This window comes from Chiloscyllium plagiosum, chromosome 16 (genome assembly GCF_004010195.1).
Source record: "Chiloscyllium plagiosum isolate BGI_BamShark_2017 chromosome 16, ASM401019v2, whole genome shotgun sequence".
Taxonomy (NCBI): Eukaryota; Metazoa; Chordata; class Chondrichthyes; order Orectolobiformes; family Hemiscylliidae; genus Chiloscyllium; species Chiloscyllium plagiosum.
Genome location: NC_057725.1, coordinates 11,727,345 through 11,738,257, shown reverse-complemented (window position 1 = coordinate 11,738,257; position 10,913 = coordinate 11,727,345).

The following is a 10,913-nucleotide window of genomic DNA, read 5'->3' as shown; positions in this document are numbered from 1 at the left end:
TAAGCTGCCTTCTTTCTTTTGACGAGAAGCTCCTCCGCTCTCGTCATCGAAGGTTCCTTTATCTTACCTCTTCTTGCCTGTCTCAGAGGAACACATTTATGCATCACTCGCAACAACTGTTCCTTAAACAGTCTCCACATGTCTATAGTGCCCTTTCCATGGAGCAATTGCTCCCAGTCCATGCTTCCCAACTCACATCTGATAGCATCATAGTTTCCTTTTCCTCAATTAAATATCCTCCCATTGTGCCTGCTTCTCTCCTTTTCCATAGCTATGTAGAATGTGAAGCAGTTGTGGTCACTATCACCAAAATGCTCTCCTGCCACAAGATCTGACACCTGCCCCGGCTCATTGCTGAGCACCAAATCCAAAATGGCCTCTCCCCTCGTCGGCCTGTCAGCGTACTGAGTTAGGAAACCCCTCTTCAGGGGCGTAGTTTTAAATTAAGGAGCAGAAGGCTTCATTGGGATTTGAGGAAAACAAAAACTATTCACCCAGAAGGTTGTGGTTATCTGGAATTCACTGCCTAAAAGGGTGATACGTGCGGGAACCCTCAAGAAATTTAGGAACTGTTTTGATAAATACTTGAAATACCATTGCATACAAGATTATAATCTAAACGCTGGAAAATGTGATTAGAATAAATGAATGTTTGATGGCTGGCATGGATATGATGGCCTGAAGGGCCACTTTCTGTGCTGTAAAATCTCTATGACTCTAAAGGGAGACATCCTGTGTCTTGCCCACACTCTTCCACACCCAGTGACCAAAGATCAGGGTTATAGCACTGAAGTTCAGCCAAACTTTTCATGCCCATTCAAGCGAAATACGTACTGGCATAATGGTTGTGTCATTGGACTAGTGATACAGGCTAATGGATTATGGGGATTATCTGTGGACATGGATTTGAATTCCCCTGTAATAACCACTGCAATGCCGATGAAGAATCATTAATTAACCTCCCTGTGGAGGTAACTGAGTATGAGCTCCCTTGGTAACAGACAATGGCCTAGCTAGCGGGAACTCATCACCGGAGCCCTTTATTGAGCAGACAGATGGAAAGGTGATGACCCAGTGGCATTATTGGTGGGCTGTTAATCCAGACACCCAAGTTTTGTGGGGTCCTCTTGTGGCACAGAAGTTGTTTCCCTGCTTCTGGACCATAGAAGTCTGGGTTCAAGTCCCACCTACTCCAGAGCATGTAACAATATGTCTAAACAGGTTGATGCAGTTAAATATGTTAAATTAAAGAAAAGCAGATTTTTTCATTAAGAGAAATTGGAATGTGCAGAATAGTGGAACAACCTGCCACACATGGTTATGTTACTGCCCTAACTTTTTTTGTTAACTCATTCAGAAGATGAGGGCATCACTGCCCAGGCCAGCATCTATTGCCCATCCTTAATTGCCCAGACGGCAGTCAAGAGTCAACTATGTTGCTGTAGATCTGGAGTCACATGTAGGACAGATCAGGTAAGAACAGCAGTTTCCTTCCTTAAAAGGCATTAGTGATAATTTTCTTTCCCTCCTCCCCTTTGCCAACGGATTCATGATCATTGGAAGACTCTTTCTTGCAGATTTTTATTGAATTCACATTCCACCTTCTGCTGTGGTAGGATTCAAGCCCAGGTCCCCAGAACCCTTACCCAGACCCCCAGATTAACACCCCATTATGCCATCTCCTCCCCTGCCCTGAAATGAATTACAAATAGCTTTGAGCATTGTTTGTGGGAAACTCAGAACCTTTCAAACATACTCCACTATCTAATGATTCCAGATTAGATTGAAAGATTAATCTCTTGCTTTAAATGCTACCAATATAAAAACCTTACTGACTGGAAAGTCATATCAGTAATTTGATACTAGTTGCACATGTCATTCCAACCATTTTGACTAAAAAATCAAAATAAACAATTCTCAATCTGTCTGATGCCTGATCTATGTTTCCAATGTGTTACAAAAGTGTAAGGGGTACTGTACCTTTAAGAAAGGTGAAAGCTAGCAAGGACTTAGAGAAGCAGATAGTGCTGGAGAATTTACAATGTAACAACTAGCACTGGCTGGGTTGCTATGAGACAAAAACAAATTCAAATTCGGCCAATCAATTTAAATTATGCCCCAAAATAAACTCTAATCAAATTTGAATTTGATACTTTTACAATATTAACACCAATGAAATGATCTGATGCTTTGGGGTATAAAACTGAAAAAAAATTGAACAGCTAGAGGAGAACTGCCAAGCCACCGACATATGCAGACTGCCCAGAGAATAGCTCTCTTAAAGGTACCTTTGTCTATCAATAACCTGTGAAACAAAAATCCCTAAGAAGAAGAAAAGAAGACAGAGGAAGATACAAAGAGAAGGTTCGACAGCAGGTTGGTTTTGAAATTTGAATTTTTTGAAAAATCTTAATCGGGTGTTTTATCAGACTAGTATTGTTGAGGGAAAGGTAAAAGATAGGTTAGCGAAAGGAGTTGTAAATAGTTGTTAGTTAATATTCTATGTCAGACTTAAAGAATAGAGTTCTTAAATTTTTTGTACTTTAAATAGTCACTTTTGGGATAGTTCTTGGTCTCTCGAATTTTAACAGATTACCACACAGGGTAAATCTTGTGTTGCTGGTTTAAAGTTAGCAGGGGTATTTACCCTGTGTCATAACAAATGGGTATGATTTGCAGTATCTGGGAGCCAGTATCACAGATGACCCTTCTGGTTCATGGGTACATGGCCAAGCATAGCATTACTAGGTTGTATTCTGTTGAAGAGCTTATGCTCAAAGCATTGACTCTCCTGCTTCTCAGATACTGCCTGACCTGCTGTGCTTTTCCAGCACCACACGTTTTGACTCTGATCTCCAATATCTGTAGTCCTCACTTTGTCCTCCCTGTATTCTTCAACTGAGGAGTAGAACCTTTGCAAGTGTTTAACAAAATCATATCAGTTAAATATTAATCATTTAAAGTTAAATATTGATCTTGGAACTGAATGAAGGTAGCATTATAGAATTCAGCAATGGTTTGTCTGTAAGATGCCATGGGCACTGTGCCTGCTGTGTACCTGCCCAAACCTATATTTGCCACAATTTTGCTAGTGGCCAAGGAGGTGTCAGAAGGCCCATGAGTCAATTGATGTCCTAATGTGGTCACTGAATATTCATATTTTGGCCCCATGTTGTTTCCACTGAAGACTGAACCAGTAGTGGGAGAGACCCACTCCAAACACCTCGTCGGGAAGCTTTCACAGTGCAGGTTGGTTGAGGAGTGGTAAAGGTTCAGCGGGTGGGATTGGTTCCTCTTTACGGGTCCCCTTGTTCCATCAGAAGGTCCTTGAGCCAGGCATTTCCTCTCGTTCTCTTCCACCTCAAACCCCAACCTGTCTATTCCCGCCCAGCCATCAACCCTGTCCACCTACCACACTCAGGTCTAACCTTCCACAGGGGCAACTTTTCCACACAGAGGATGGTATGTGTATGGAATGAGCTGCCAGAGGAAGTGGTAGAGGCTGGTACAGTTGCAACATTTAAAAGGCATCTGGATGGGTATATGAATAGGAAGGGTGGGCAGGGATATGGGCCAAATGCTGACAAATGAGACTAGATTAATTTAGGATATGTAGTCGGCATAGACAAGTTGGACCAAAGGGTCTGTTTCTGTGCTTTACATCTCTATGACTCCATGACTCTAAGTAGCCAATCTTCCATGGTGATTTAAATTCACACCCAGAATAATAATACGTTTCAGATTATTTTTCCAATAATATAACTACTATTTACATGATTAATGTTCTTATTAATCTTCAAATATCCCATGTTGGTGAAATCACCAAATCTTGCTGTTCTTATATATCCATCATTAAAGACAAATCTCTCAAACTTTTCTAATAATTCCAGATATACAATGGTTAATTCACCAAACGGGACATTTAAGGAGAAACGGGTCTAATTGAACTGAAAAGTGTCAATGCACAAGGTTTATATGTAACCATGACGCCCCATTGATATTGTCCTGCTGCAGCATCCATAATGCTTTCAACATTCGTCATTGTTTTTTTCCCCTTCAGGCAGACCCCAGTTCAAAAACAGAAACAATGAAGGGAAATTGGAAAGAAAACTGTTCTAAGTTTAAAAAAAGAAACACAGATTTGGATCAAAGCCGTGCAACAAACTGAAACTAGTTGAGTCCTGGGGAACCTGTACATTTTTATTTAGTAATGCACAGGATGAGGGGTTCACTAGCTAGGCCAGTGTTTATAACCCATCCCTAAATGCCCAGAGGGGCAGGTGAGAGTCAACCACATGTCTGTGGATCTGGAATACATGTAGGCCAGACTAGGTAAGGATGGCAGTTTCCTTCCCTAAAGGGCATTAGTGAGTCAGATGGGTTTTTCCTTAACAATCAGCAATGGATTTACAGTCATCATTAGACTCTTAATTCCAGGATTTAAACCGAGGTCTCTGGAACTTACCTGGTGCTCTGGAATAACAGTCCAGTGATAATATTTCTGGGTCATCAGCTCCCCTTGAGGTCTGGAGAAACTGAAACTGGTTGAGGGAAACATAACCATCAAAGCTGGGGACAAGCAGTTGATGATACTCAGTGGTGCAATACAGGCAAGTGGCAGAAGGAAGCTTCCAGACCAGATGCTAAGAAGAAACTTGCTGCATCTGTTCCTGTCATTTGAAGCTAACATTGGTGGATTGAATTGAAGAAGTTTGTCATTTGTGGTGAAGATTGCGACAGTGGAACTGGAGGTATTTGTGTTTTGCTATCAGCTGACGATCAGACTGTATCTAAGAAGGAGCAGAGCTGATATTTGTCAGGAAGATGAAGTTCTAAATGGCTTTGTGACTGAATTTGATGGCTATGATATTGTGTGGAAAATTCATCCATAAGATCTGACCCCATTGTGTTATCTGTAACTTAAAATGTGGATTATAGTTTATAGTGAGCCACCTATTAATTAATGTTCAACTTGGGTTGTTTCTGAGCATAGGAGGTTATCCAAGTTATCATTGAACATTTGCTACTTCCATCCTTGTATAGTAAAAATATTTCTGACCATGGAATTTTGTGGCTTCAGTTTCTTGATAAATAAATGGGTTTTCAGATTTCTTCTTTGGAAAATAGGTACTAGTATCCAGAGTCAAGAAGTGTAGCACTGCAAAAGCACAGCAGGTCAGGCAGCATCCGAGGAGCAGGAGAGTCAACGTTTCAAGCATAAGCTTTTCATCGGGAATGATGAAGAGGTTATGCTCAAAACATCAACTCTCCTGCTCCTCAGATGCTGCCTGACCTGCTGTGCTTTTCCAGTGCCATACTTTTGGCTCTGATCTCCAGCATCTGCAGTCCTCACTTTCTCTTAGTTACTAGTATCCAGCAGATTGTGACAATATCCTTTGATAAAATTAGTAATCATTGTCCCGCTATGTCTTGTGATTCAGTATAGAATACCCAACAGTAGTCTGCAAGCTGACAATACTGTGTTTGTAGATGGACTTCATCCTAGGTTCCTATTTCAGAATGCCGTTGATGTAGTAGAGGTTTCTAATGAGGTGACAATCCTCCAAAATTGTGTTGATTCAAGAAAGGTTATTTCAATCTGAAAAGTGACATCTATAACCCCTCTGCTCAAGAAGTAAGGAGGTAGAAGACAGGAATCAGTTAGTTTGACTTTTGTTGGACACAATCATTAAAGACGTCACAGCAGGACACTGAAAAAATCTCAAGGCAATCAGTATGGTTTCATGATGGGAAAATAATGTCTAACCAAGTTATTAGACATCTTTGAAAGAGTAATTGTTGTGGATAAAAGTGAGCATAATATATTTGGATTTCCAGAAGCTAATTGAACTCATGGTGTAGACGGTAATGTATTAGTATGGATAGGGGATTAGCCGGCTGGCAGAAAACATAAGTGGGCCTTTATCTGATTGGAAGAATGTGCCGAATGGAATCCTGCAGAGGTCTATGCTGGGGCCTAAAGTTCTTCTGACTAACGTCAACGACTAAGATGAGGGGAGTGAAGGTGTGGTGGCAAAATTTGCAGACAGTACAGAGATAGATGGCAGAGTATGTGTGAAGAAAATATAAGGAGCTTGTACAAGGATAATCATAGGTCAAAGTGAGTGTTAGATGGAGTGTAACGGAGAATATGTGAAGTTGGTCACTTTGACTGGAAGAAAGTAAATGCAGAGTTTTTACTTAAATGGAAAGCAATTCAAGAGTTCCAAGTTGCAGAGAGATTTGGTTTAGTGAATTAGGTTTTATTATGTGTATTCATATACAGTGAAAAGTGGACAAAGTCGCCATTCCTCGTGCCATATTAGATACACAGGTAACTTCTGTACAAATTCTTTGATATAAAGAAGAAAATAAAGGAATAAGTTAAAAGTTCTAGATCTTCTCAAATGCTTAGGCATGGGCCTGGAGCTGGATCATTCCACCCTGAAGCAGAGACCAACGCCAGCAGGAAGGAACTCATTAGCCTCGGTTTCCTTCACCGTGCCATCTTGCCGCTACCAATGTCATCGTTGCCATGACTCCGCGTTGGGCCAATCTTGGCAATGCAGCCACCACTGACACTGTCGGCTCCAAACTGGGGACTTAGCCCACACTCAACTCCATCCGCCACCCCCCAGGAACACAAACCCAACTTCCTCTACCACCACCAGGGGCAAACCAGACTCCTCCACCCCCAGACAGCACAAACCAACTCTCTCTACCATCCCTGGGAGAACAAACCCGACTCCCTCTACTATCACTGGGGGCACAAACCTGACTTCCTCTACGGCCACCAGGAGCACAACCCAACTGCCTCTACCACCGCCGGAAACACAAACTTGACCTCTTCTACCACCAGGGGCACAAACCTGACTCCCTCTACCACCACAAGGGGCATAAACACAACTTCCTCTACCCCCGACTCTCTCCTCCATCTGCACCCCCCCCCCTCCACCGCAGGAACACAAACCCGATTCCCTCCATTGCCAGGAGCACAAACCCCGACTCCAGCCTCCAATCCAAGGAACTCAATCCTGACTCCCTTCACTGCCGGGAACACAAACCCCACTCCGGCTTCCAGCACCGAGAGAAAACTGCATGACACACACTGGACACGGTGAAGCTGCCAAGCTCTCTGGAGAAGGTAAATAAGTGGGAAAAAAAGCACTGAATACAGGAAAAAACAGTAAAAGCAGATGGAGCAGACGAGCTCCGGGCAGGAGCCCACACACTGTGCCTGTACTCCACTGGCATCTCCCAGTTATATAGCGTCTGAGTTATGTGAAGTTATGTTTGCATACAGCGCATCATCAAAAAGGCAATCCTTTATTATGAGATGAATTGAACATAGAAATAAGGATGTCATGCTTCAGTTATTCAGGATGCTGGTGAGACCACATCTCAAATACTGAGGGCTGATTTGGTCTCCCTGTTTGAGGGAGGATAACAGCAGGAGGTTCAGAGGTAGTTTACTAGATTGAAACCTTGAATGATTGGGTTATTGAATGAGGAAAAGTTGAACAGGCTGAGCCTGTTCCCACTGGAGTTTGGAAGAGTAGGGGTGACTTGTTTGAAGTGTATAAGATCCTGAATTGCTTTAACAAAGTGGACATGGCAAAGATAGTTCACAAGTTCATAAGATATAGGAGCAGAATTAGACCATTCAGCCCATCGAGTCTGCTCCGCTATTCGATCATGGCCGATATGCTCCTCACCCCCATTTGCCTGCCTTCTCCCCATATCCCTTCAACTCATTACCAATAAAAAATCTGTCTAACACCTCCCTAAATTTACCCACTGTCCCAGCATCCACCGCACTTTGGGACAGCAAATTCCATGGATTGACAATCCATTGGGAGACACAGTTTCTCCTCAATTCTGTTTTAAATTTGCTACCCCTTATATTAAAACTCTGACATCTCATTCTGGAATGGTAGCATCCACTCCACATCTATTTTATCCACACCTTTTACCACCTTGAATATCTCAATTTGATCTCCCCTCATGCTTCTAAATTCCAGAGAGTATAGGCCTGAACTGTCCAATCTCTCTTCATACGACAAACCCTGCATCTCTGGGATCTATCCAGTGAACCACCCCTGACATTTCCTGTTGTGGGCGAGTATAGAATTAGAGAGCCCAGTGTTAAAATTAGGGGTCACCCTTTCAGAACAGAGCCGAAGAGAATTATTTCCTCTCAGAGGGCTGTGTGTCTTTGGAACAGAAGGTAGTGGAAGTGACCTTATTGAATATTTCTAAGACAGAGGTAGATAGACTCTTGATAGCCAGGGGAATTGATGGTTTCAGGAGTAGATGGGAATATGAAATTTGGCACATAAAGACGTCATTCATGATCTTCTTGAATAGAGGAGCTGGCTTGAGGACCTGAATGATCTACACTGCTCGTGTTTTGTACATTTGTAATAGCCAGTCGATTCTTTCTGCTTGTGAGTTATCCTGAAACGTATATTGATTGTCAGCACGACTTTGTGTTCTGACTTTGTATGCCTCTGCTTCAAAGCATTGCATTCACTGTCATATAAATCTCTCCATGAAAACATTGCTGAGCCCCGTATATGAGCCGTTCTCATCTCTTGACACTGGTGAAATTTGCTCAGGTAGAGTAATTTGCAAAAAGGGCCAACAGGTCTCATGTTTTCCCAGTATCTGTGGAATGCATTTGTTTGATGGACAAGCCACTAAGCATTTCCAACACAGCAGTCAAAAATATTTGTTCAACATGTTTTCAGGAAATTTAAAATCATAGAGCATCAGTGCTAAATTATTCAAAATGGAAAATGATTTGGCATTATAATCAAGCTGGGCCTTGTAACCATAAATAAACCATAGTGGTTATGATTTGACATATGCTATTCTTTTCACTAAATTGTCAATTTATAAAAACTTTTTGTCCTTTAATCTTTCTTTTTAATTGAAGGTAATGAGTTAATCTTTTTATAAAATATCTACTATCACTCATATCATCATCGCAAACTTATCATATCAATGAGTCACTCAATTCAAAAGGAATGAGAAAGATTTGAATATTCAAACATGGTTGGTGAAAAGTACAGTCAAATTAGCTTGTTTTCCTATTCTCAGGAATAGTACAGTCTTCAGAAGCAAAATGAAATAATTACCTTGTAATAATGCTCCTGTTCTTCTGTGAATGGAACAAGAATGAGGAAGATATGGAGGAAATGGAAGAGGACACTATAAAGAAGGAGGAAGGGGGCAGACACAGAGATATCATTCCAGGCAGTGAGTCGTGGGGTGGCTCATCAAACTCCAGCTATCCTGAAATCACAAATGAAGACTACCATTACTCCCAAATTTATCCACGTTTCCATCTCAATTGGCCTTGGAAATGAACATGGGTAGTGATTTCCATTCCTGAACATGGCACTTAGCCCATTTTTAATCCATAATTCCCCCCCCACAAACTTTGTCCCATTTGTCTCCCGTTCATTGTCTTGCATGGAGTTGGCAGAGGCTCCAGTCCTTTCTGTGGCCTTTATATCCAGACCTAGAATAACCAAATCTTCCTTCATTCTTCCTTATTCCAGCAAATGCCTGCCACAGCACTTCACCAGAGGCTCACTGATGATTTTACCCAGCATGGTGACAAACCAACTGAAAACAAATCCACCAGCTCAGTGAGCAAATCGACAACTTAATACCTGCTATATTTACAGCAGAAGTTAGCTTCCAAAGCTGTGAACTTGAGGCATTACAATTTGTCGGAGAGCTAGCTGACTATCAAATTGACATCTGAAATATCTGTCCTATTGCACCTTCAGCAGCTCCCCAAAAATGTCACTTGGATAACTAGACTCCCCTTTTTCACCACAAAAAGAGATTATTGCCTTGTACAGTTGCCTGGATAAATGCCATAGTTGCATTGTTGTGTGTTTTTGGCCAATCCTTCTTCTGAGACAATGCCTCAGGATTGAGGATGATTTACTTCCACTTTGATTTGATTGGTTGGTAAATCTAATGCATGACCTTTGAACTTGTTGGGTAGGTGATCCTGAAGAATTGGATTGGTGAATTGTTGAGAAATTTATGTTCTCCCTTCAATGCCTTGACTTTTCCATTCTACGTTTCCAACAAAGCCTCTTGATATGCTTATTGCCTACACGAGAGGGTTGTCTTTATTTTGATCCGCGGCAAGCCAAGGGCTCCCGTATCTACAGGAATGTTTGAAGAGGCTTTATCAAATAAGGCAAGGCAAAGAGCAATTATTATGATTGAGATTTTCAAAGCCTTAGTGTCTCCTAAAACAAATGTGATTTAAGTTCACCCTCTTTAGGATTATCTTTGTTTGGAAAGGAAATTATTTTTTAAACTTGTAGTTTTTTTAAGCAGAAATTTCAAAACTGTAAGGGCAGAGAAGGGACTTGTGCAAATGCTAAAGTCTTGCCAAGGTTCCAGCCAAGTTTCTAACTGTACTTTTAATTTATTTCCAAACTCCTCATTCTTTTTTTTTATATAGATATTTTTATTAGAAATTTAACATTTTTACAAGTTTACAAAAATAAACAAAACTCTCAGATATAAACATTGATATACAATTAGCTCAAATATACAATAGCCAAAATTTAACATAAAAAACAAAACAACAAAAAAAACCCGAAAAGAAAAACTCAACTATCTACTAATCTAACCTACAACTAACCAGAGTGTATATTTAAGTCTCTTACATGCTCGGAATGTGTTAACATCAGATGTAATAAAACCCGTATTCATGCGGGATTCCTCCCCCGAGGGGCCGCGGACCAGCCAGGTTCGTAGTCTCAATTAAATAAAAGCCCTTGTTAGGATAGCCGAAATATCTGTATTTATGTAATTCAAAAAGGGCTGCCATATTTTATAAAATAATTCGGTCTTTCGGTACACCATATTTGTAAGGA